A 27,089-nucleotide genomic window follows, 5' to 3' on the forward strand; every position below is an offset into this window, starting at 1 on the left:
TATCTGAGTGCTCAGCAGGGACCCTGAAAAAAACCACATGGATCCTGGTGGGAGGCTCTCCACAGGAAATGGTGTTAAGTTTGGAACCTGAAAGTTATGCAGAATGCTGCCAGGCAACGGGGACCTGGGATCCCAAGAGAATGGTCTGGATGGAGGGTGACATAGGATGATTTTATGACATCCCAGTGAATGTCACCTCTTAAGTCATGCCTTTGTGTGGGCCCCTCCCTCACAGAACAAGAGCTGGTCTGTATGGCCAACAGAATGGCAGAAATCATGCTGAATCAGCTCTGGGAGGAGAGGGTGAGAAGACTGGCACCCACAGGCTATGTGAGAGTGCTCGCTCTTCTTCCGTTCCTCCTCTCTCTGCGATTCTCTGTCTCCCTCTCTGTGTCTTGTGGACACAGATGTCCACCTCTGTCTCAGTCTCTTTCTCTCTCTTCCTCACTTTTTCATCTCTCATTCTGTTGCAATGTCTGTCTCACTGCCTCTCTCTCTCTCTCTGCCTCCCTCCCTGTTCCTCCTCACCTCTTCTCCTCCTCACCATTTGCTCTGGGGAGAGCTCTCTGCTCTGCTCAGCATCTTATGGAGAAGCTGGAGTGGATCCCCCTGCTTCTCCTCTTTCCCTCTCTAGGGCTTGATTCTTGCCTCTTTCTCCCGGGGCCATGAGTTTATGACTTGATCTACAGCAGATTGCAGTTCCCAAGGGATACCCTAAGGCACTGGCTGTGCAAGCTGGAACTGGAGGGAACACCGTGGGATAGAAGTCTGGACTTAGGAGTCCTTAGCCTATGGACCATGCTGGTGTGTACAGAAGGATGAGGCAGAACAAGACACACGTTTCCCTGAGCAGTGCCCTCTGCCCTGCATGGCCTGAACTTGGGCATAGGAGTCTGGTGAGGGTTTTGACTGAATTCCTTCCTCAGGAGGGCTGTCAGGCTGGAAGCTTGGTGTCAAATAAGCAGGAAAATCTCCATAAAAATAAAATGTTAATGATCTGCCACAAAGTACTAAGGGGAAGGTGAGGGAATAGCAGTGCATTCTAGGATGACTGCAGGGGAGGGAAAATAACATCTCCAGAAGAATTTCCTTTCTTCTCCCACTGATGAGCTTGTTGCCAGATGAGAAGGGAGCAGGTGGGGTGAAGCTCACATCAAAGTGCCACAGAGAAGGCTCAGGAGGGGCATGAATAGAGAAAGGACAAGTGGAACAAGAGGCCAACAAATCCATAAAAAGAAAAGAGGGGTGCCTGGTGAGGGAGCCCAGAGGGAGTGTTCTGTTGGATTCTGCTGACACTGGGTGTGTGGGGGTCTGAGAGCCAGGAGAGACGGGGTCTGCAAAGTGCACCAGTGTCCCTGATTCAATGACAGTCTGTCCTGTACCAAAGGCATCAAGGACCCCACAACTTGCACAGAAAACCAAACAAAACCAAAGCCAAGAGAAAACAAGAAGAAAGAAAAAAGGTAGGAAAGGGAGGGAGGGAGGAGGAGGGAAGCACAGAACAACACCCTCCCTCAGACCCTTCTACCTTCTCTACTGCTCTTCAACCTCTCAGAACAGTGACCTCCTCACCCAGAGGGAGCCACACGTTTGAATCCAATTGCCGATTGTTGGAAATGATCATACAAGAATCTGGGGATGGAAGGCTGGGAGGAGAGCACTCAGGGTGTGATGGACAAATACACAGAATGATGAGGCTCATCGAGGAATTTCCTATGTTGGGTCCCTGTTATCTGTAGAATTACAGAAATGGAAGAGTTTATTCTGCTCAGGATCTTCCTGTGCATAGAAAAACTGAACTCCTGTTTAGCCAACCATCTGTCTTTCTGGTATAAAGGAATTTATCTTTGAAACTGCAGACCAGCTTCACAGGAGGGGACAGGAGGCTGTGTACTTGAGAGTGAGACTGCCTACAGACTCGGAGGAAGAGCAACACCTTGGCCACAGTGTCCAGGGACCTGAGCTTTCCATGGACAGTTTGCATTTCCCCATAGTGAACTGGATAGGAGAAATCAAAGTCAAGATTGAAGCATGGAGACAAATGAAGGTGTCTGGGGAGGCTGTTCATGATATCACAGGGTCTAGTGACCTGCTTCCTCTCTCATATTTCAATTCCATTTAAAAAGTAAGTTTTATTTTATCACTTTCCTGTAGAAACTTATAATCATGTGCACAACGTGCTTCCTATTTATTTGATTTTTAGGCATAGTATAAGGCCCCTGCAATAATGAATGACAACATGAAGATTTTGTTGGGGTGATAATTTTAATTGTTGCTACTCATTTCACTAACTACTGTGACAAGACTCATTTTTAAGGGGAGGTGAATATAGTGCAAATTGAATGTTAGACACCAGGAAGGAATGGAAGAAGTGGACATTTAGATAGTGGCTGAGTTTTCCAACTCTAGGGGTTGAAATGTCATATCCAGGAAGGATGGGGACAGGAGCCAAGAGAATGGAGGCAGGGTGGAGTGGATCCAGTCTCTTTGCTGTCTGCAGGTGGACTGGGGTGGAACTTGGCCACATCCAGAGGAATAAGTGGGATTCCAGAATGACAGCCCCTGAGATGATGCTTTGTGAAACAACAGACATCATTCACATAGTGGATACCTAGTGGTCGCCATTACCCGCCCTGACCCAGGGGGGCTCATTGACCCTCACAGCCTTATAAGGTAGGTATTATTCATCTGCCTATCTTACAGATGAGAAAATGGAGGCAGTGAAAGGTTAGTCCCTGGTGTCTCAGGTCGCATATATGGTAGGTGGTAGAGGCAGATTTTGTTGGGTACTCAAGTCATCCATAGTTTTAACTACTTGTGGTCCTTAGACTTAAAAGCTCAGATGTTTTCTTGCCTTAAGTGGTAGACTCTTCTACTTCAACTTCCTCATCTGCAAAATGAGGATGGTAGAGCTTGAATTCATGTGGTAGTGAAAGGATAGAAATGAGCTACTTCGCTCCTTTATGGGGATTGTCAGGAAGTCTGACACATGGCAAGTGCTAGACAGATCACAGATGTGTACCCATGAGGGCTGATGTAAGACAGCTTCTGGCAGGCTCTGCTTGTCAGGACATCATGGTGACAACAGGTAGGCTCACGAAGGTACCTGGCATGATGGGCCAGCCATTTGCCTAAGTACATCCAGCTACGTTCACCCAGCTCAAGGAATGTTGGAGTACCTTGATGGAGCTTTGGGTACTTGAGTAGAGTCTGGTTCCATGTTTCAAAGCTGGTTATTGACACTCTCTGTGCCTCAGTTTTCTCATGTATGAATGGGAGAAAGGAATTCATGCTTCCCAGAGTTCTTGGAAAGAGAAAAAGAGATAATATGTGTAAAACAGACATAAAAGAAACTCAGCTGTTCATTAGCTTTGTCTTCCTTGTTGAGTTATTGTTTAGGCTGATGTCCAGAGGTGGAATGGATCTCACTGAGGCAGGGAGTGTCCATAGTCCTGGGCTTCACAGGGCCAAGTCTGACTTGAATGACCACAATCTGGATGAATTATATGTGGAGGGAGATGTCCTCGGAAGGGCTCTCTGTGGCCCTTTTAGTGGTCATGATGTGTGGGCTATGACAACTATCAATGCTCATTTAGAGGAATGGGTATTAAAAAAAAAAAAAAAAAAAAAAAAAAAAAAAAAAAAAAAAAAAACCTCCAAATGTCCTTTTCCTGAACCCACTACATCCTGCAGTTGAGCAGTGGCACCGCACACTTGGTTTGCTCTCAACACCTGTTCTGGACACCCGGAGCCTTCTGTTAACTCTCTACTGCTCAATGGAAATCCTGATAATGGAGTCATGAGAAAACACTCACAAGGCTTCTTTCCCATTTGGTGACCCCAGAGCTAAACACCATAGGAATTAGAATCCCTAATTTGCGTGAAGAAGAATGACTAGAGGACCCATCCTCTTGGGCTCCAGTGGCCTCAGGCGACTCTCAATGGAAGACAACCCGGGGCCCACTCCTCCTGAAATGGGGGTTGTGCAAACTCACATCCACAGGTCCTCATTCCATGAGCACCTTCTGATTCAAAGTCCATCAATTAAAACTAATCCCTTCATTTTAGACAGAAGTGCCATAATACAGGCATCATCCAGGGGGCTTGTATTCTGACATTACAAGAAGCTGTGAAATTACACAGCAATAAATAATAAAGTCCTAGGCTTAGAATCTCTAATCATCATTCCCAAATTGATTTTAAAAATAATGAGGGGTATTATTTATAGAATGATTAGGGAAAACTTAAAATTCATTAAATGTCTCTCTAACTCTTTTATTTTCTTCAATGGAATTTTCAAGTACTTGGATATGTTCTCTGTTATCAAAACATGTAGATGGAGGGAATATACTTAAGCTAAAAACATTGCTTTTTCCTGCATCCTCGTGGGCACTTCACAGCATCCATGGCTCATGTCCTCGTGTAGTTATGAACCTTAGTGTGGGTAGCTGACAAAAGCCAGTTGTCCTACAGTTTTCATCTACTGAAATTCAGAATCAACATTGCTAACATTTATTTTGTGCATGGAGGTTCAACTCTAGTATTTTGAGTCATCGGATGATCTGAGAAATTTAGTGGACAGAAGATGTATCAATTGTTAATTTCTTGAATGACAACCCTGTCTCTAAACTCTTTGCCTCTTTCTGTCTTTAAAGAGCATCCAGCTGATATTTCTTCCATTAAACAAGAAGAGTATATGCAGGATTATTAACCTTAGTTACTTACATATAACTTTATGGACAATAATAAGGCAAAACTACCAGTGATATGGTACCCCTTTTATCCTAGAGGATTGGATTATATTTTCCTTTTTTGGTACTGGGAATTGAACCTAGGGGGTGTTTAACCCCTGAGCCACATCCCCAGCACTTTTTTTTTTTTATTGTGAGACAGGGTCTCTCTGAGTTGCTTAGGGCCTCCCTAAATTGTTGAGGCTGGCTTTGAATTCAAAATCCTCCTGCCTCAACCTCCTGAGCTGCTGGGATTAGAGGCATGCACCACCACGACCAGCAGCAGACTGTTTTTAAATCAGTGGGTTGGAGTCACCGTAACAATAGTACCCCATGGCCCATGGAGTCCATGGCTGGAGGTCCATATTCCCCCTGTCTGTTTCCACCTGTTGGATTGATTATTAAAAAGTAGTTTGGCCTCACATCTGTGCCTTCTGTATTTGTTAGTGAAAACTGGCAAGTTAACTGAGTATTAGGTACACCCATGAAATGCAAGATCAAAAAAAATGCTGAGATGTGCTGTTTCTATGAAGTTAATTAAATGCTTTGGAAAGAATAAAAGAATGAGTAACAAAAACACGTGGTTGAACCAGATGAGAGTGAGGCAGCTGCAGATGACTGAGAGGCTGAAACACATTGGATAGATTATTAAGTGTCTTTAGAGATCATTTAAGCTCTTGACCTGTTTTTTTTTTTTTTAACTTGTTCTAATTAGTTATACATGACAGAAGAATGCATTTCAATTCACTGTACACAAATGAAGCACAACTTTTCATTTCTCTGGTTGCATGCAATGTAGAATCACACCATTCATGCAAGCATACGTGGTGTACCAGCAGGGATTTTGGCAGGCAGGGTGTGGATTCAGGAAGGAGGAGGACCTGTATGGGCTGAGCTCACAGGAAAGGCCTGGTCTTTCATGAAAGGATTGGAACAACTCACATGTTTTAAAACTTAGACAAGTAGAGAATTAAAAAAAAAAAAACACAGTTTGGGGTTTATAGCATGATCAAGCAGTAATTAACATATCTCAGGTACCTTCCCACCCCCTCTCTGGTCTCCCTGACTATCCACACCCCCACCTCCGCCCCTGAGTGACACTTTTATTACCATGAATGAACCCACATCCCTGACACGTCCTGATCACCCAGAGCCCAGAGTTTGCATTGGAGTTCAGCATTTACTTGTTACTTGTGGGGGAACCTAATCTACCTTGAACATTCTGGACATGAAGATTGAAATTTTTCTTAGCCAATTTTAAAACTTAACCAACCTCTTACTAATACCACTTCTATTAAGTAAAAGCTTTGCAAGGTAAAAAATGAAGCAATTTCCCTTAAAAAGGAATAGTAAAATGCTGAGGCTCAGGATGAAATTGCTTTTCACATGAATTTCTGGATGGGAGAAATCGAGAGCATTGGAGGCCACAGTTGGAATAACCATTCTCTGCCCTCTGAGTTGCCGTGTGCAGCTCGGCCAAGCAGACCCAGCAGATGGAGGTGGTTATGACAACCATGATGGGGTAGCCCGTGGGGTTGGCTCTTGCCAGCTTTAAGTGGGTTGTAAGGAACTCCTGCACAATTACTGACATATCTACATGGAACCTTCCACCTGTCAGACTCCAGGGGAATCGAGCTCACCCAGAGCTGATCCCTTTCTGCAAAGGTTTCCATGCACACTGTGCTGTGCTCCTCTGGAACTCAGGAAGGGAACAAGAATCAGAACAGTTCCTCACTTGTCACCTGCTGGTCCCCTTGGGAAGAATATAGCCACAGGCAGCCTCTAGTTGTGTTTTGTGTTTCTTAGTTTAACCTAATGCAACTTTGGGATCATTTTCTTTAGGTTGGCGAACTATTTAAGTATATAAACACTCCCCCCTCCCCATTCTGGTTTCAGACCTTATTTAAAGACTGAAGTCTGTTCATTACTCCATCAGATAAATTTTACTGCAGGATTTTGGGGGTGAAAAAACTGTGAATCAGATTAACGAACAGGACTGAACAAGTAGCTAGCTCACGAAGGCTGACTGTTAATAAATAGTAAATATATTGGTGGAGGGGAAATACTTCTTTAAATAAGAAGTAAATAAGATAATAAGAAGTAGATTAACAGCATAGTACAGTGATGCAGTCAAATCACTGTTTATAGCAGCTCAATTCACAATAGATAAGCTCTGGAACTAACCTAGGTGCACTTCAACAGATGAATGGATGAAGAAAACGTGGTACATATACACAATGGAATATTACTCAGCCATAAAGAAGAATGAAATTATGGCATTTGCCAGTAAATGGAAAGAACTGGAGAATATTATACTGAGAGAAATAAGCCAACTCCTAAAAACCAAAGGCCAAATGTTCTCTCTGATAATATGGATGCTGACTCACAACAAGGGAGGGGCAGGAGAGGAAGAACAGAAGTTCATTGGATTAGACAAAGGGGAATGAAGGGAAGGGAGAGGGATGGGAAAGGGAAAGACCGTAGAATGAGTGGGACACAACATTCCTATGTTCATATGTGAATACATGACCAGTGAAACTCCACAGGATGTACGACCACAAGAATGGGAAGTTATATGGCATGTATGTATGATGTGTTGATTATACTCTACTGTCATGCATATTAAAAAGAACAAATAAAATTGGTTGTTTTATGAATTAAAAAGTAGATAAAGTTTTCCCAAGTTACTGTTTTTGTACAGGTGTATTTTTAGTCCTCCTAGGAACGCCCTGCATATGGCTCACTGGCTGTGTGTAACTAGACTGCCATTCTACCTCTCTGGGCTGAAGTTCCCTCCCTGTGTAAGGGGAACCTGACAGTACAGGTAGTGTTGCTTGTTGCAAAGATTAAATCAGGGAAAATATGCGATGAAGTTAAAACAGACCCTGGCTCACTGTAAGAATCTAGCACAAGCACTGGTTTCTCAGCTTTCCCTGAAGGTAGAAGATAAGCCCTGATATTTGGCCAGTGTCTTGCTCTACACCAGACTTTTCACAAAGTAAAGGACATGGGGGAACACCTTCCTGCATTTTCAACACCATGTATACGATATAGTTATTTTGAGTAGCTTTGTGTGCCATTTCTGCTACAAAAGGTTAAAGGACTCCAGCAACTTAGGCCAAATTGCAGCTCAAAGAGTTTTCCACTGAGAAGGAAGCAGGATCAAGAACATCTGGACACTTGGACGCGTCCAGCCGTCACCCAGCTCCTGGGCCTGTGTGTGCTCCCCTCTCAGCCTGCTGGCCTTTCTCAGGCCTCCTTTGGATATGACTTGTCTCCTAACAGTGAATTTGACTGTGCAGCATGTGTATTTTCTCTTTGTTGTCATGTGTGATGTTTATCACAAAGCTACTGATTGTGGTGACTTTGTTTAATAACATGGATGTTTCTGAAACATAAATCAGCTTCATATTGACACACAGAAATGCCTGAAGTGGTTTAGTATTTACTGTGTTTTATTGCTTTCAAGTTGCACTCTTACTTTTAATTATTCTGTAGACAGTAACAACAAGGCTTTACCACTCATGGATCAAAATGAGAAGTGAAAATTCCAGCTAAGAATGTGTATAGCAAGCAAGCACATAAAACCTAAACTCCTACAAAAACAAGAAATAAAAAACCCCCCTTCAAACACCCCAAAACAAAACAACCAATTTACCAAATAAAAAACAGAGTCAAGGGGGAAAGGAAGGACAGCAGAATAAAATAGACATTATTATTGCTGTATGTATATACGTGACTGCATGACCAATGTGATTCTGCAACCTGTACACTCAGAAAAATGAGAAATTATACCCCATCTGATTCAAATGTATGATATGTCAAGATCATTGTACGGTCATGTGTAACTAATTAAAAAAAAAACAGAGTCAAGTCTTTAAGTTGAAATTTTTCAGAAAAGCATATCAGTATATATACTGGCCAGTCTTTACATTGACATTTTTTGAAAATATATCCATGTACTCAAAATGTAAGCTGACTTGCTTAGATTTGTGAACAGTTTCTTCACCTACTTCTCAAGGAATACTGGAATTTAAATCACTCTGAAATAAAAACAGTCCACAATTTGTAAGAATGTAATCTAAGTTGAAAAATTGTCCACTTTTGTGATTTTTTTTGTTATCATTAATATTAAAGTTGGTTGGATTCTAGAGCTGCCATAGAACTGAATTTTTATGAAGATTTTTTTTCCATAGAATAAATCTGTGTTCAGCATTTCAGACACTAGAGGGAAGCACTCAACAGAGTGGAGATTTCTGTGTGTGTGTGTGTGTGTGTGTGAGAGAGAGAGAGAGAGAGAGAGAGAGAGAGAGAGAGAGAGAGAGAGAGAGAGAGAGAGAGACCAAATGCCTTGCTGTCATAATGTCCTGTTTGGGTTGTTTTTTCCCCCATATTTCTCCCTCTTTTTCTTTCCCTTTCTTTCTTCATCTTCCTCTCACACACTTCTTCTTTATTGTTATAATGGTAATCTTCTTAAATGTCCAGAAGAAAATAAGTATTTTATGTTTTTAGAGAACAAAGAGACCATGACCTCTTTTCTCATAACAATGGGCCCCAATGATGGTTTGGGCGCAGCTCCTGGTCTGGGCTCTTGAACAGCATGTTAGGCTGGTTGCAGGTAAGTCTTCACAGAAGTCCGTTTCCTTTCTGTTCTTCTTCTTCTTTGTTTTTCCAGTGAAATGTTTCCCTTTGAAGTTGTGGGATAGCACAAGCAGGCCTGAAACCCAGCCCTTGGAAGCCACCCTACAAAATTCCTGATGGAAGTGTAAGTCCCAGGTCTTCTCGCAAGACTTCTGGATGACAGTGGCTGCGCAGGGGCCTATGGTCATGAAGAGTTGTGTGTGTTCCTATGTCCCTTCGTGGTCGATGGTCACTTGGCTACCTTGTCACTGGGGGTAGAGACGCGGAATCAACACACAGACTCTGGGAGCTGGTGAGAGAACTGGCTGGAGACCCGCCTCAGGTCATTGTCCAGTAGCTCAGTTATTTTTGGAATGCATACAGCTGTTACAGGGTTCAGGTAGGGCATGCCTGCCAATCACACATAAGCATCTTAACATCTATAAGCCAATCATTTTATGCCTAATGTAACTGCACTATGAGGAAGAACTAAATATTGCTGTCGTGGTGGAAGGCAGTCTGGAAGGGTATTTGACCCTAAGAGAGGGGGGCCTTATGAGTTGGTGGTTTCATGCCAGGAAGCACCTGACTCTCAGACTCCTGATCTAGTCTGGTAGCTTGGAAACACTACCCACAAGTACTGAGGATGTGGTTTCACAGACGGCTTTGGCAGAGCATTCTACCCTGCAGATGTTCCTGTCAGGCCTGTACAAGCATAGGTTTTTCTAGCACTCTGAGCAGCTCGTAGCTACTAGCTGTGAACCAAAAGTTATTCCAACAAAGAGGTGCTCCATGTGCACACACTGGGAGGCCAGGGCTTGATGTGGCCTCCACTGCTTCTTGGCAGTGCAACCCTAAGCAAGATATTTAGTTTTCCAAATCTCATTTTTAAACTTTCAAATAGAATTAATAATACAACTTATTTCATAGTGCTTAGGGGTTATATGATCATGCTCTCTGATATATAGGGAATGTTCAAAGTTATTATTATTAATTTTGGTTATTTCTGGATCTTTCTTATTAAAAGCAGGTTGGTGGGCTACGGTTGTGGCTTAGTGGTAGAGCGCTTGTCTAGCACATGTGAGGTTCGATCCTCAGCACTACATAAAAATAAATAAATAAAGGTATAAAAAAAACCAGGTTGGAGTTATTGCACTAGTAAGGCTCCAATTCTTTCTCTCTAATTATGTAATTCCTAAATGATGAAAACTATGATATTTGTTTAGCATACAGGAAGATCACCTAATCAAGATATTTAAGAGATAGGCCTTTTAAGATAAACTTTTATTCAACTTAAAATAATGTTTCCTCTCCTTTAATTGGCAATAAGACAGTGTTGTAGCATGGAATGTATTTTATAATCAAATTCTAATTTAGAGTAGGATTTTTGAAAACTCATAAGATGAGATATTCTAATTCTGGGCTGTCTGGTGAGACAGCATCTGACCACATGGGGCCACCAAGCAGTCGAAATGTGCTGTGTCCACATTGAGTCCAGCTGTAAGTGGCAAAAAAATCACTAGATTTTAAGACTTAATATGACAAAAAGAATATATGTATCTTATTAATATTTTTGTGTGAATTGCAAATCGCCATATTTTAGGTATAGCAGGTTGAAATATATAATTGAAATTCTTTTCACTTAACTGTTTAAGTGTTTGAAAACTTTGAAATCACACATGTGGCTTGCATTGTGTTTCTTTTGGATTGTGATCTTCCAATTTTATAGGACTGGAAAATTCAAAGTATCATTTCTTCTATCCTATTTTTAAAAATAAAGCACACATATGGAGAAAAATTGGTGGAGGTATTTAAAAGACGCTCGTGAGCAATTCAAGCATTCTTTCTCAAGTGCTTTTCCGGTCAGTTTGGTGACCTCTGAATAATCTGTCTTTACTGGAATGTGACAAGTAAAGCCCTTTTCCTCTTCTTCTTTGCTTTCTTGGAAAGCCCAAGACTAGATGTGAAGTATCAGTAAATCTATCAACCTTGGACAAAGGTGGGGGCCAGATTCTATTTTCAAGATTTCCCGGGTCTGATTTCCTGGTGCTGCTCAGGTCAGTGTGTGGTTGTGAGCTCAGGTTAAGGACACCCAGTGGCTATTTATGGCCCACTTGTTTCGAGGTGAGTTCCTTGAGAGCCATCTCCCTGAAAACTTCTGGAGTTTACCACTTAAATAAATAAATTGCTTGGCTGATGAATACCTTGCATAGTTTTTTTTCTTCCATTAAAATATTAGAAACTTTATGTGGTTCATTAAAAAAAAATCCATTATCGTCAAAAAGTTTTCCCCTTCATTCTCAGGGTGAGGGCTTCAGTGGTGACAGATGATAGATCCTATTGTTTCTCATACACACATTATATTTTAGTTAGATTTATTGCCACATCTTCTTCAGTCTATTCAAGATCACTTGCCACTATAAACCCAGAAGCGCGGCTGCCTTCCTTGGCTACTTACCCACCGACATTTGCCTGTGATTCTGATCTTAAAATTCTTTTCCTCATTTCCTTCCTGTCAGGCTAGGTTTTGTTGGATTGTAGGAAGCACTTTATAATACACAGAGTAGAAAAGGCATAATTTATAATACATGGTCCTTACTTGCCTTTAATTTATAAATCATTTACTTGGAAGGATTTTGCTTCTATGCACCTGGTGAATCTTCAATTCTGTTAAACACATTCCCTGCCTTATACTTTCTTTAGATTTACATAATGCCAATGTTTTCATAATAAATAATAAAATTGTTTTTGTCATGTGTTTTAGTCAGCTTTTTCAATGCTGTGACTGAAGGATCTGACCAGAACAACTATAGAGGAGGAGAAGTTTATTTGAGGGTTCACGGTTTCAGAGGTCTTAGTCCACAGAAGGCTGGCTCCATTTCTCGGGGCTTGAGATGAAGCTGAACATCAATCATGACGTGATAGAGGGAAGCAGCTCACAACATAATGATCAGGAAGCAGAGAGAGACTCTACTCTTCAGATACAAATAGATACACCAAATCCACACCCTATTTCCCACCTCCTCCAGCCACACTCTACTACTTCAGTTACCACTCAGTCTCTATCAGGGGGTTAAATCACTGATTGGATTAAGACTCTCACAACCCAATCATTTCTCTTCTGAACCTTCTGTAGTGTCTCACACATGAACTTTTGGGGGACACCTCACATCCTAACCTTAACATCACGTGTGTCTGTACACCCAACAAATCCATTCTTAGCCTGGGTCTGTATTGCCTGTTTTTCTGGTTATTCTATTGTTTATTAGTTCCAAATTGTCCATGAAAATGACCAAAATAACTCAGTGATGGTGCCACCTTAAGGTTATGTGACACAGTTTTGATCTGAAAAGTACAATAACTTTTGTTTTAAACCAGACGGAGAGCCTAGACCTGCTAACAGTCCCAGAATTAAAGGGAATGGCCCCGAGGTGCTGGTCCTAGGTGACCTGAGCTTGGAACCCAGACCCCTGGCTCTCTCCTGACCTCCTTGACTTTGGCCATTTTACTCAGAGTTCTTGAGACTCAGTTTCCTCACATGTAAAATGGGAGTAATAGAAGTACTTATGGATGGGAGGGTCACCAGCATTTCACACAGTGGTATTGGGAAGCTCTACCTCATTACTGGTACCACCTCACATTACATTGTCTTACTTTTATTATTTGCATTGTTTACAAATAGTAAAGACCTTACACCTAGTCATTCTTCCATGACATCCCATCAGGAACATTTCAGCTTTGTTAGGAAATGGATTGGTAGAAGTGCCCAGGTAGAGGAACATACCTGGAATATTTCTCTTTCTGGTTCCTACAAGGGTATGACTTTGACAAATTTTAAAATGACATCCAAATTTTTTTATGGCCAGCAACGAAATGCTAACGTGTGTATTTGTCAAATTGAGAATTGTATGGTAGAGACTTGGCTACCACAGCGTGGTCTACTTCCATGCAGACGGTTCCTCCAGCCACTGAAGGATTTGCTTGTGAGTGACTATCCTGGGTAGGTGGGGGACTAGGGGAGGGTTGCCATGGGGGCTCAGTGTGGTTCTCAGACACTTTGGGAGGAGCAGGGTGCCTGAGTTCTGGGGCTGCTCGGGCTCTTGCTCGGTGGGTAACTTGGACTTCCTCAGCCTCAGGCTTCTCATCTTCTATTACCCTCTGTCAAGACTCCAGAGATTCTACATCCACTTCCTTCTCAAGCCAAGAGAAGCAAAACCTTCCAGCTTAAAGCAAGTCACAATCACACTGCAAAATAAAAAGGCCCAGTTTGATTTTGAATGAAATGTAAGGACATTCATTAATAATTTGCTATAGCTTTAAAAATAGACTTGATGTTTTAGACCAGAAGGAGGCAGGTATAGACAACTCCCGTGCTCCCTGCCCCCACACATGCCATCTCCCCCACTACCAACACCCACATCTGAGCAGTGTGTCCCCACTATCAGGCAGAGCTCTCGGCTGGCATTAGGGCTCACTCTTGGTGCTCTGTGTTCTGTGAGTTTGGGCAAATGCACAGTGATATATACCCATTATTGCAGTATCTGTGTATTTTTATAACCTAAAAGTCCTCTGTTTGCTCACTCACCCTTCCATTATTTGTTACAGATTTTTTTTTTCATCCTAAATCTTATTACTTTGACACTTTTCTTACTGAAACCTTAAGGTGTTTCTGTGGCAGTAACTTTGTTCTCATGATCATTGTCAGCCAATGAGTTCAAGTTCTGTGACTAAATTTTAGAACATTGCATTTGAACACAGCCATTCTTTGAAGAAGTCAGCAGGGCACGGCTCAGCAGATACATTCTGATAAAACCTTTCCTGTTGAGGCGTAAGGTTTCTGTGAGAGGGTTGGTGGAATTTCAGAAGCAATTTTGAAGGGTCTGGAACTGTAAGTGGTACGGTTTGATCTTATATTAAATTCTACTTTTCAGAAATAGAAAGAAATATCATCCAGCCACATGTGGCACTTAGAGTAGTCATTATGAAATCAGCTCTGGGAACTCCTGGCCCTGCCCAGGAGATGGGGGACCTCAACTCCTTGAGTCCTGCCTGAATGTTATACCCAGTGCCTCTTGCAGACTAGTAGCTTTAATCTTTGTGGCTTTGGATTCCAAGGGGAAAATACATAAACAATTAACATTTTTATTGTACAGGCGACTGTTTGGAGCAGGCTTTGATTACCTCCTCCCTATAGTACACAGTAGCCCCCTTCAGAGGATCTTAGAACCCCTCCCCCCCACCAGATTTCTTTCTGTCTTCAAATAAATTAAAAGTACTGATTTATTTCCAAGGCCTTTATAAAAAGCTTCCTGAAAAGCAAATATTATTTGTAGTGGTGACAGGCAATTAGCGAGGCATTTAGATTTATTATAAAGCACGAGTGAAAATGGTGTTTTATTTTTCTTTTACAGGAGTTTTAAAAATTCACTTCAGATAATGGGATGAGATTGTGTCTTTCCCAAGGACTGGACCTCAGCAGAGGGGTGAGATTACAAGTTGTTGCAGTGTCTAATCACGAGTGACTCACACGCAGGTTCTTCTCTAATAAAAATCACTTTTTAAATTTTCCCCTTAGACTTCATTTACTCCCCTCTTAATTTCCTCCAGTGTAGAACATCCATTTCTAATAACAGTCTGTGTTGAATGCCGGTCCAGTAATGGGGCCCCTGCAGTGTTTCTGCATCTTAGGGAACAAGGCTCTGGGAGGAAGTAGATCCACCATGCACATAGAGATGGGCAGCTCAGGCTGGCCCAGGTGCTGGCTAGAGGCTGGGGTGGCTAGATTCCCGGGGTGCTGTGTGTCCACCCTCTTTCATAGGTAACTTACTTCTCTGTTCCCAGTTGGCTTCTTTTCTGCTGGTGAAGTAAATTTCTTCTGATTCTCTTCCAATTATTCTTCCCCTTCCCTATTTATATCTTCCTCTAAAACATGACTTATGATGATAACTAATACTCAGAGCATTTAGGGTTAAAGCAATCTCATTCTGCTCCGTGGAAATTTCCTGTATTTGTTGCCCCAAATTGACTTACAATCAATATTAAAATAAAACTCAAATTTTCTTCCCCAATCATCACCTCCTGAGTTAGAAAATACTCTTGCATTTTTTCAAAACTAGTTTTTTCTAAGAATCTACTTGATACACACACATTTACAAGTATATATGTATACATAGACATGCACACACACATATGAAAATAAACAAGTATATTTGAGTCCTGAAAATGCAAATGCCCTTCTATTTTATATATAACACCATTAATAAAAAGTATTGATAGTACTAGTAATATAGTATATTACATAGCGTAGCATCCATAGTCCTCCCTTTATATCCACAGAGGCTTGGTTCCAGGACCCCCCTTGGGTAAAATTTATGGATGCTTGATCCCTTACATAAAGTGGTGAAGTAATTGCATCTGCTCTGTGCTTAGCCTCCCCTGTACTTTAAATCAGCTCTAGATTTTTCTAATAATACATAATACAATGAAAATAGCTGTTAAACAACATTGTTTATGTACTAGTGAGAAGAAAAGTCTGTACCTGTTCAGTATAGACACAGTCTTTTATTGTTTTGAATATATTTGATCCGCAGTTGATTGAGTCCTCAGAGGCAGACTTGGGGGATAAGAATTGGCTAGATAGCTATTCACAATAGCCATCTTGACTAATTATGTTGTTGTTGTTGTTGTTGTTGTTCTTCTTCTTCTTCTTCTTCTTCTTCTTCTTCTTCTTCTTCTTCTTCTTCTTCTTCTTTAAAATATCTTTTTGGTTGTTGATGAACCTTTATTTATTTATATGTGGTGCTGAGAATTGAACCCAGTGCCTCACACATGCTAGCTAGACGGGTGTATTTACCACTGAGCTACAGCCTCAGCCCCTAGGCTAACTATATATTTATAACTGTGCTATAATAAAGCACATGTCATTCTAATTATGGTATTCCAATAACTGCAGTGTATTGCAGTGTATCATATGTATTAAGTATGTTGTTAATAATCACGATAATTAATTGACTGGGACCGTTCTACACCCAGTACAGTGTGGACCCACCACATGTGCCATTTATAGGAGCTCCCTGAGGATGTCAGGAAAACCCTTTCCAGGTGAGGAGTTTGAGTGCTGACACACCCCTGGACTAACAGCCAGAGTGAACAAGGGAGGCAATTCCTGTGGCCTGAAGGGTGCCTGCCGCCTCCCACACTGACACCCTTACTCCACATGTGGGGTGCTTTTCTTCTTTCTGTGTTATACTTCAGATCTGAAGGCCCATATGTTGAAGGTATGGTTCCCTGATGGGAGGTGGTGAGACCTCTAAGAGGTCAGGTCTATGCTAGACAGGTGTCAGGAAGTCAGGTCATTGGGCGGGGGGTGTGCCCTTGAAAGGACGTTGAGACCTCAGCCCTTTCCTGTCTCTCTTTGCTTCTTGAGGTGAGAGGCTTGCTCCACTGTATACTCTCTTGCCATGATGTTCTGCCTCCTCACAGGCCCCCAAACAGTGAGGCCAAATGACCCTGGTCTGAAAACTCTTCAACTATAAGCCAAACAACTTATCTCAGGGGTGTTATTGCAGTGATTCAAAGCTGACGAACACACTGGGGTAATCTAGCTCTTATTCCGTCTTATCCTGATAATTCCAATTCCTCCCATGATGACTTTTTCCAGAACTCCTATTTCCTTTGGCAGGTGGGACACGAAGTGGTTTGTGAATACCACTTCCAATGTGCTATGTTGAAGTGATCAGACATTCCCAAATATCAGGGAAAAATCTGTTTATATTATGTGGCCGGCCCTGCCTTCCTCAAGAACAACTAAAAATGCCACAAGTCCCGATGTTTTGGCATCTAATCAATAGATTCCTAAGTTATCTCTCATAGTAAGAAACAATACATAAACTTTTAGACATATATGTTCTGGTATAGTTTTAAATTTGTTCGACTTAGTTATACATGGCAGTGGAATGCATTTTGACACATCGTACCTAAATGGAGTATAATTTCTCATTCTTCTGGTTGCACATGATGTAGAATCTTAATATAGCAATTGTGCAGAATTTGGCCCAAGTATTTTGGTGGTTGAGAAAGAAAATTAAAAGTCTAATTGTAAAACATGGTACTGATAGATGAAATGCACTGCAGATATTCATGTTTTTAGGATTTAAAAGGAATTTTACAGAGTATTTAATGGCATTGGGACATATGGAGTGTGTAAGAAATTAACCAGGAGGATACTCAATTTGTAAGTCGCACACTCTCAAATATGTTAGAATATGAAAACTTTCTTTAAAAAAGAATTTAAAAAAATACCAATATGATAATAGCCATTTAAAAGCTATTATCTCTGGGTCTTGAGATCCTAAAATGATTATTATCTTCTCTTTTATACTTTGGTGCATTTTAAAAATTTTCTACAATAAGCATGTGTTTCTTTTATAATTAAAAAATATATTTTTTTTAAAACTAAAAACGGCCACAAAGATTATTAAGTAAATTTTACCACATACATCTTATCTGTAGGGATGTTCTGGAAGGTGTTGTGGCCTCAATTAAAGTCCTTTCATGTTGATATTTGTACTCACTGCCTTGCAAACCTTCTTTAAGAAACCTTGTAGCATTACTGGCTGCAGTTATCAAAAATCTCTGCTGTCTATTTCAATTCTGGTTTAGAACCATTGTTAAGAAAGACACTTGCAGGGAATTTGTTCTTAAGGTGCTTTTTTTCGCCCCCCCCCCCCCGAACATTAATTTTCCATTTGCCTCAAATTTTCCTTTGACTTCAGGAAATTTGATTTTTATTGTCCTCTGAGGAAGTCTGAGGGCATAGGGCCTTAATACCCTAGCATTTCCTCTGTAGAATCTTATTTAAATTTAGATTATGACCACATGAAAAATTTGTTGGGAAAGTCATCAATAGGGCCATATGTTAGAGTTTCAAAAATCCCCCTAATTTCCATTTAACTCACATCATAAAAATCACCCTCCCATTCAATCAGACTATTATAAGGTGTTTTAGATGAGTGATGGATGAATGCCTGCAAGAGGCGAGCTAATCAGAAGGCCTTGATCTTCCCGAGAGCTATTAATCTTTGTCTTTCACGTGCTTCTTTTTCTCTTGCACACACACGCTCTCACACATGCTCTGCCTAAAGCAAAACCATAAAGAAGAAAGCTCTTAAGAGTCCATAAAAGTGTGAATAAGACTTTAAATTTTATTTTTATTTATTAGACATGGATGGAGCAGGTGCCGAGGCTCGGTGGTGATTCACAGCTGCATGCCATTTCTGCCTCCTGCCCTGCCCAGGGCTCTGACAAGCTGTCGTTCTGTATGGACTAGCCCTCCCCACGAAAGAACTGGAGCTTGCTGGGAGAGCACGGGAGCTCTCAGTCATGTCCCACGATCATCAACCAACATGCATTTCAATGGCTTTCATTTCTAATGGGTACTGTCATTATATTTAACAACACTTTATATGACCCACCCAGGTCAGTTAAAGGATGCTTCATTGCTACTTAGATAATTATGAGATGCAATTCATTTAACATGCCCAATGAATCATGTGCAATTTTAATATCACATGCAGGTTTGAGTGACCTGTGTATGGCATTGTGGTGTTTTTAAAAGGATAGCTCACTGCACGGTGGGCATGCATTTAGAATCTGGTTTCAACCAGCCCACTACTTCCCACCTCGATGCTGCATAACTGAGTCTACTGGGTAGATAGGGCTCCTCTCCTAGACAGCTGATTCATACCAGAATGAGCAGCTCTCTGGTTTCCATTACCCCTGCTAAACGACAGTGGTCATGATACAGCCTGATTGTTTTTAACAGGTTTAAAGAAAGCAAGTGAAGTGTGCTTCTGTTTACTGCCAAAGGCTGTGTATTATGTATAAATATTCTCTGATAATTCAACAACATTTTCAGTTGGGCACTAAGTGTATTTTACCTGTTATGCTAATCATTCTGATGAAAAATGATCAAAGGTTTGAAAATCTATCACTCTGGAAGAATACATTAACAAAATATTTAAAATTTTCCAATATTGTTTTCTGATTTTCACTATTAAACATCCTTCTTTGACTTTGTGAAATTACGTATCTACTAGGTGTCAGTTTATACTTAACCTGAAGAAAGGATTCTATTTTTAATAGGAATTTTTTAGAAGCTGTCTTTCAGGATCTACTTTTCAATGGTTTGATATTAATTTTCTGTTAACAAGTGAGCTTCCAGAAGAGCAAAGATGGTTCTGTCCCCACACCTATGGACATGTTGGGTTACAGTTGAGTCCTGCCAGGGAGACCTTGTTGTTAGCAGAGCAATCCACATTCTGAATTGAACATGGATTTTCAAGGGAACTAAGAAACTCAACTGTGAATCTTCCTTGGAATTTCATGGTGTATATATCGGTATCTACTACCACCTCTGCAAACAAAGATGGTGCAGGCTGAGATGTGGCTATAGAGAGCAGGATAGCCCTCATCCAGGTAGGGTAGGACAAAAGGGCTCTCTTTCAGTCTTACACTCACTTATAATATTTCTCATGTGGATGCTTAGATGGGCTTGGACTACAGTTTTCATTTTTCTTTCAAATTCAGATAGAACCTAAACACTCGCCTTAGAAATTACAATGGGAAATTTGGCTGTCTGTGGAACACAGGGATATGTTTATGTATATATATCCCCCAAACTATGCAGCATTCATTGCTATAATTATTACTTGCAGACAACATAGGGGAATACTCATTTCAGTAAGATAAAAGTGTTTCAATTGTTTTATTTCTTTTCAAGGGATATCCTACTGAGTTCTAAAGTTAAAATTTATTACTGAGAAAAGCCTTTGGTTTTAAATAAAGGAAAGCTATTTCTTTTTCTTTCAGAGCATTAGAAAATATTTCAAAACCTACAAAGATCAATTAGGGATTTGTGGAAGATATGTCTGTCCCTTATTGCAAATCTCATTTGTGTATATGCTCTGTAGCAACATTAAAATAAATTGCAAGCATGTTCTTCTTTCACTAGTCATTTGCTACATTCACAGCTCCACATGAAATTGTGGAATTATTATTTTCCCTTTAAGATTGCCAAAATAATGGTGCATTCAGGGAGAGTATGAAGTGTTCTGGGATTTACATGATATTGCTGTCTTTGAGTTCTGAATAAAATACAAATTTAGATAAAAACAGTCCTGGAACATCTTTCAACCCAACTAGCCAGTAGTACACCAGCCTACCATTAACACACTTTGAAAACCCTTGACATGCATTTTTTTTGCCACCTAATGTTTTACTAATATGTAGAAATACTCTCACAGTGGGAATTTGCAAATGTTCTCCACAGAACGTGGGTAAACGGTATTAGCATAATTCCCAATCTGATTGTTTTTATGTGGCAAAGGATAGAAAGCCATTTTGCTTTTGCAGTCGTGAATTTGAAAAGGCAAAAAGAGCATTGAGGGAATCCGTGAAGGTATTTAAAAAATAATGACAGTTTAGCAGGTGCAGTTGTGGAATCCTCTGGCCGCAGTTCACAGAGTGTGCACAATGTCTAAGTAATACCTTTCACAAATTACCCCAGACAGACAAGAGTATAGCACACCCTTGCATATCCATCATCGGATTTCAACAAATACCACGTTTTTTGCTATCTATGCTTCATTTTCTTATGAAATTAGTCAAATGCAAGTTTCATGAAAGATCATTTTACCCTATGCACTTATTTATGCATCTTTAAACATATTGTTGATAGTTTTCAACATCATCATCATACCTAACATAATTAAGGCTGCTTTTTGGTATTACTAAAATCTGATTCATAGTCAAATTTCTTCAGCTCTCTCAATGGTATCATTTCTTTGAGTCAAGAGGTAAATAAGACCACCTGTTGGAAAGTGTTCTGTATGTCCCCTCCCTCTCCTCAATCCTGTCTTTTTTTCTTTGCCACTCTCTTAATGAACTGCTCCTGTGACTGTCAATCTTATGTGTCGACTTGGCTGAACCACAGTGAACGGATATTTGGTCAACTGTCGATCTAGATGTTTCTATGAGGTTGTTTTGGATAAGACTAACATTTAAATTTGTACACTTTGAGTAAGCAGATTGTCCTCCCTCATAAATATTGACTATCAGTTGAAGTCCTGAGTAGAAAAAAATACTGACTCCCCTGAGCAAGAAGAAATTCAGCAGCAGATGACTTTGGACCCTGAAGCATCAGTTTTTCTCTGGGTCCCCAATCTGGTGTCCCACAATGAAGAGTTTAGACTTGCCAGCTTCTATCAATGTGGGAGCCAATTTGTTATGGTAAAATAAATTTCTTCCTCTGTTCATATACATGTCCTTGGTTTTGTTTCTATAGAGAGTCCTACTGCACCCTGAATCTGGATATTCCTTTTGCTTGTTTGTAGTGTCTTTTTGTGAGTTCTCGGCCTCCTGATATTCAGCACTGTGCTGTCTGACCCGGTGGGCACCTTCCAACTGCACCTCAAGTGCTCATTAGCTTCACCTGCCTGGGGGCTGCTCTGTTGAAGCCATGGCTGTGGGAGGTTTGTATGGCCAGAGAGTTCTGTTGGATGGAGCTTTCTTGGGACCATGGTGTAGTCAGGCCTGATGTTTTTGTAAGGAGCTCTTGTAGGTGGTGCATGAATTAGCCTTTAATGTTTTTCTGTGTCTCCCTGTCCTTCTTTCTCTCATAAACCTTGCTTGAGCTCCAGCCTCTGCCAAGAAGCTCCCTCTAAATCCAGGTAGGGTGCAGCCTCACGTGGGTATGTTTGTCATTACACATCACCTATGACCCATGTCTCTTCCATGTTGGCCCTGGCATTTCTTGGAGTAGTACCATTACACTCTCAGTCTTCCATGCTTCAAACCCAGACTCACTGCAGACTCTTTTTCTCTGTCACTATGTGTATATCTGGTCTCTTTGTCTGCTTTGAATATTCTTTTCTGACTACATGTTGACATCCAGAGGGAAGAGTTCACAAAGAGGGAACCTGTTGCCCTTTGGCTCCAAGCTGAGCATCCAGTGCTGCTGTTGGGTTTTCCCACTCCCACACCATCAGGCCCATCTCTCTTTAGCCAACTTGGTGGACAGTGATGTGCTTAGCTGCTAAAGTTGCAAGAAATTGCACAATATGGTCCTACCTTCAGGAAATTATAACCTGATGAGAAAAGTGTTGCTGATGGCTTCCTTCGTGTTGCACACACATCTCTTTCTCCTGTGATCTAGTTGATCCTTGTTCCCCAACGATATAAATAGAAACAGAATTAACCTTCAACTAAACCAATCTAGTTTCCACTCTTTACTTCTGAAATTCCTAAATCCCATTTTCTGGTCTATGATTGTTTTCCTGCTTTCAAAAATTTAATTCAGATACTATTTTCTGCAGAAAGCTTTGCCCAGCAGTTTTGCTTCCCTTCTTTTCAGTTTTTGGGTCCTACTGTAACAAATCAATAAACACTGGGGGCTGAAGACATTAGAAATTTATTCTCTTACAATTCTGGAGACCTCAACTTCAAAAGCAGGGTGTGGGCAAGGTTGGCCCCTTCTGCAGGCTGTGAGGGAGGGTGGTTCCACACCTCTCTTCCAGTTCTTAGATGCCTTGGTGTATAAACTCACTATTGCTGCCTCTGTCCTTCTCACCACCTGGCCTTCTCTCTCTGTGCAGGTCTGTCTTTGTCCCCATTTTATCTTGTAAAGGCTGCAATCATATTAGAAGTTCTGGTTATTTTTGTTTCACTCTGACTGCAGATAGCTGGAGAGACTTTATTTTTAGGTGTTTCTGGAAAAGATTAGCAGGGTAAATGCCATCTTTCTGGTTGAGCTGGGACAACATCTCCCTCATCTTCAGACCTTTCCACAGACCTATAAGGCTATTAATTCAGAAACCGGTGAAGGACAATGGGGGATGGAGAAAAGACAAACAGACACACAAAGAAAGAGAAAGCTGGGGCCCAGGGATTCTCCATCCCCTGATGAGAGAAGAAGGACCCAGAACTAGTTCAGCATTTTTATTATGGAGGGATTTCTCAGCCTCCAAGATCACATGAGTTAATTTTCTCTCTCTCCCCTCTACTTGTGTATTTTGTGTCTCTCTGAAGAACCCTAATTAATGCTTGGATTAGGGGCTCACCTTACCCTAGTAGACTCTGTTCACTGACTGAGTGTGCAAAGACCATAATTCCAAATAAGGTTCTGGGGCTTAGGACTTGAACGTATATTTTGGGGAGATATAATAAGCCTACAAAGCCCTTAGTGAATATTTCTCAGAACTTTTGCAAAAAAAAAGGCAAACACAGCACACCCTGCTCACCAGCAGTACTGCCAGGGTTTGGGTGTGCTTGACTATACCCTGAGGCTTTGGGGTATTGAACTTGGAGGGTACTACACAAAGCCTGATAAAAGTGTCACTTTTAATCCCCACTGTGAGGCTTTTTCATGAGAAAAACTTATGAACCATGGTGCTTAGAGGTGGGGCCTTGGGAAGGTGATTAGGGTTAGACAAGGTCTTTGGGTGGAGCCCCCATGACTGAATTCTGTGGCTTTATAAGAGGAGAGGAGTGACCAGAAGGGACACACATAGACACACAGACACACATACTCTCTGCCCTTGCCACAACATGCCTGCACCACCTTGGAGCTCTGCCAGCAAGATGTCAACAATAGATGCAACCTTTTGACATTGAAACTTCAAAACCATGAGCCAAAAATTACCTTCTTTTATAGCGCATTCAGTGTGTGGTATTGTTATTCACAACAGAAAATGGGCTAATCCAAGTGCTCTAAGCTCCCTTGTATATTAACAGATTTAATCCTCATAATAAATCTATTAATAGGTACTATCATTAGCATCCCTGTTTTATAGATGAGGAAATTGAGTCTCCATGAGGTTATGCCAGTGGCTTAGGGTTACACAGCTCTGAGACAAGCTGACTGTGTAGTTGGTGGTCCTAACCTCGACCCTGTCAAACGTCTATTAGCTTTGCCAATGATTTAGGTCCTACCTATGCTGACTGCAACGTCATTGGGATCCTTTTTTCTGTGACCAACTGCCCAATTGAATTGCCCAGTGGCAAGATCACAGACAAGATGTCCCTTGCACCCAGAATGGTGCCCTACACATCTGATCCAGAGGAGCAAGCTGAGAAGTGCTCACGTGACCCCTCCTACCTCTGTGCCTCAAAGTTGAAAGCACGAGGGTGGACATAAGGGTGGCAAAATCTCTCTGTTTATCACAGCAGGCACAAAACCAAGGGAGGACTCCATTTTGACTCAGTGGTATTGTCCCATCTCCATTATTTTTCAGGCAATTTGATCTTTGGAATTTGTGTCAGTGTCATAGGAATTGGTGATGGTGTCATAGAAGTTGGTGGCTCTGTCAATCACTTGGTGTATAATTTCCTATTGCATGTGTATAGCTCTAAGTCCACTCAGGGGAAGCAGCACACTGTCTGAGGTGGCTTGCCTTGCCAATTGCCCAGTGTAGTCATTTTTATTTATGTCCCAAATGGGACAGGAGGTCCTTTATGCTGACAGTACACATTTGGGCTTTAAAACCATGTGGCTGTGTACTGACTTGGCCTCGCTCCTCTGTGCCACAGTTATCAGTGCTTGTGGCTCACAGCTTAGCTATTCTTTTACCTAATGGCATCTTCTACCACCTAGAGGCCTTGTTGCTCTCTAAGTGGTGTAAGTGCCTCCTTGGTGCAGACCTGAGGGCTAGAACTGGGCCATTATTACTTAGATAGAAAGCATTAGAGTTGACAGTGCCCTACTTCAGCAAGGGAGCAGAGGAGGGGATGAGCTCAGAGGGTGGAGATGCAGGCCAACTCTGCTAGGTGTGGACTGAATTCCCCATGTACCTTAGCAGGGCATCACTGCTGTTTAACTTGGGACAAGGAAGACACAGACTTTTGTGATATGTGTGAACATCTGGCTTCTGACACCTGGTAGTCAAGAATCTGCTCAGGAGAAGACAGCTTGTCACTTGCAAAGCTGTGTCTGTGGTCTTGCCTCTAGTCTCCCAGATGTGTCCTCTGGGGTGCAGAGAGTGTGGGGATAGAGCAAGGTGTCTTGTGACAATTTCAAAAGAATTGCTAATGGAAGTTTCTCAGTCACACAGCAAATATATAAACTTATGTGCTAAAATGAGCTGGGTCTTCATTCTGGGTAATCACCTTACAAAACTTTCATATGTTGCCCTATAATCATGACTGAAATTGGGTTCTTACTAACTACATTTTTTATTACTGGTGCCCTTTGGGGCAATTCCAGGAAAATAATGAAGCCCTAGAAGGATGTCTAGAAGAACTGAGGGCTAACTGGGCCCTTGGCAAGGAAGTTGAGGAAAGAGCTGAGCCGGTGGTGGATTGGTGATTTCCGGTCAAAGGGTTTTCTCCATGGTGATCATTCCTCCTTTCTGTCCTAACCAACATCCAGCAGGGTCCCTGTCCATGGTTGGACCTTCTGCCTCCACCTTGTAACGTCTCTTCATGGCTTGATGATGGGGATGGAAGAGGAAGCCTGCTTCAGTCAGGTCCCTTCAAGGATTGGATGAATCATTCCGGCTTCCAGACTCGGTTGTCAAACACAGTGGGATGACTGGTGGCCCCCAGAGGATATGTCCATCAGAACCTCAGAATTAAACTTTATGTGGAATAAATGTCTTTGCAGATGTAACTGAGGCAAGGATGTTAAAATGAGCTCATGCCAGATCAGGGTGGATGATAAATCTAATGACAGATGTTCTTAAAACAGGAAAATGTAGGACAGGATGCCCAGGGAGGATGGATGGAGAGATTGGAATGATGCATCTGAAAGTTAAGGAACAGAGTCCTTCTGGAGGTTTCCAGAAGGAAGCCTTGAGTTTGGACTTCCAGACTCCAGAACTGTGTGAGGCTAAATGCGGGTGGTTTTGAGCCTTCAGCATATGGCGATTTGTTGCAGCATCTCTAGGGAAACTAATACAGCAACTTGAGCTGTGCTTTTTCTTGCCCTCACCATAGCCAGCCCTTCCCCCCACCCAGATCATTCAATATCTTTTCCCTTCATTAATTCAGAAAGGATTAGACTCAAGAAATGGTCCAGTAAGCTTCTTTTTCCCTCACGGGTCACGAGGCATGAAACTACACCATTAGAGATTCATTCTGTGGTTATTATTCATTCCTTCAGATTTGAAAAACCATTACTTCTACCCAGGAGGGACAATATATCAATTCTCTACACTGTAGGGAGAATTAGATCCAATGAAAGTATTTTACATTACAAAAGCCCTGGGTGTCCAGGGACAGTAGAGACTGTTGAGTAGAACATGATGAGGAGTGACTGTGCAGTAAGAGCAGCCTTCTGTGGGTCTCCTCTGCTCCCATATGTCCTTCTGGACACTTCTAGGCTCTGGCCACACTGTTCTCAAGGGCATGTTTCTGCAGCTACTCATTCTGAGAGATGCGGTAATGTCTCCCCCTTGTGCCTAGAAAATGACAGAATTGCTTACTACCTGAAATAAAAACAGTGGATTCCCAGTCTCAGGGTCCCAGCTGTGATTCAGCATCTGCTCCACCTGTGTCACCCATGGGACTTGGCAAGGGGCCTCCACAGATATGCCCTCACATGGTCCTGCTTGCACCATGATCAATGATGTCTCTCGTCCCTGATAGAGGCGTCTACTGCCTTCTGGCAGCACCTGTGAAGCAGTAAGTGGCCTTCCACCAGCCAGTGAGAAGACTGAGAGGGCCTCAACCTAGGTGGGTGCAGCT

The sequence above is a fragment of the Marmota flaviventris genome, chromosome 9, assembly GCF_047511675.1.
Source record: "Marmota flaviventris isolate mMarFla1 chromosome 9, mMarFla1.hap1, whole genome shotgun sequence".
NCBI lineage: Eukaryota > Metazoa > Chordata > Mammalia > Rodentia > Sciuridae > Marmota > Marmota flaviventris.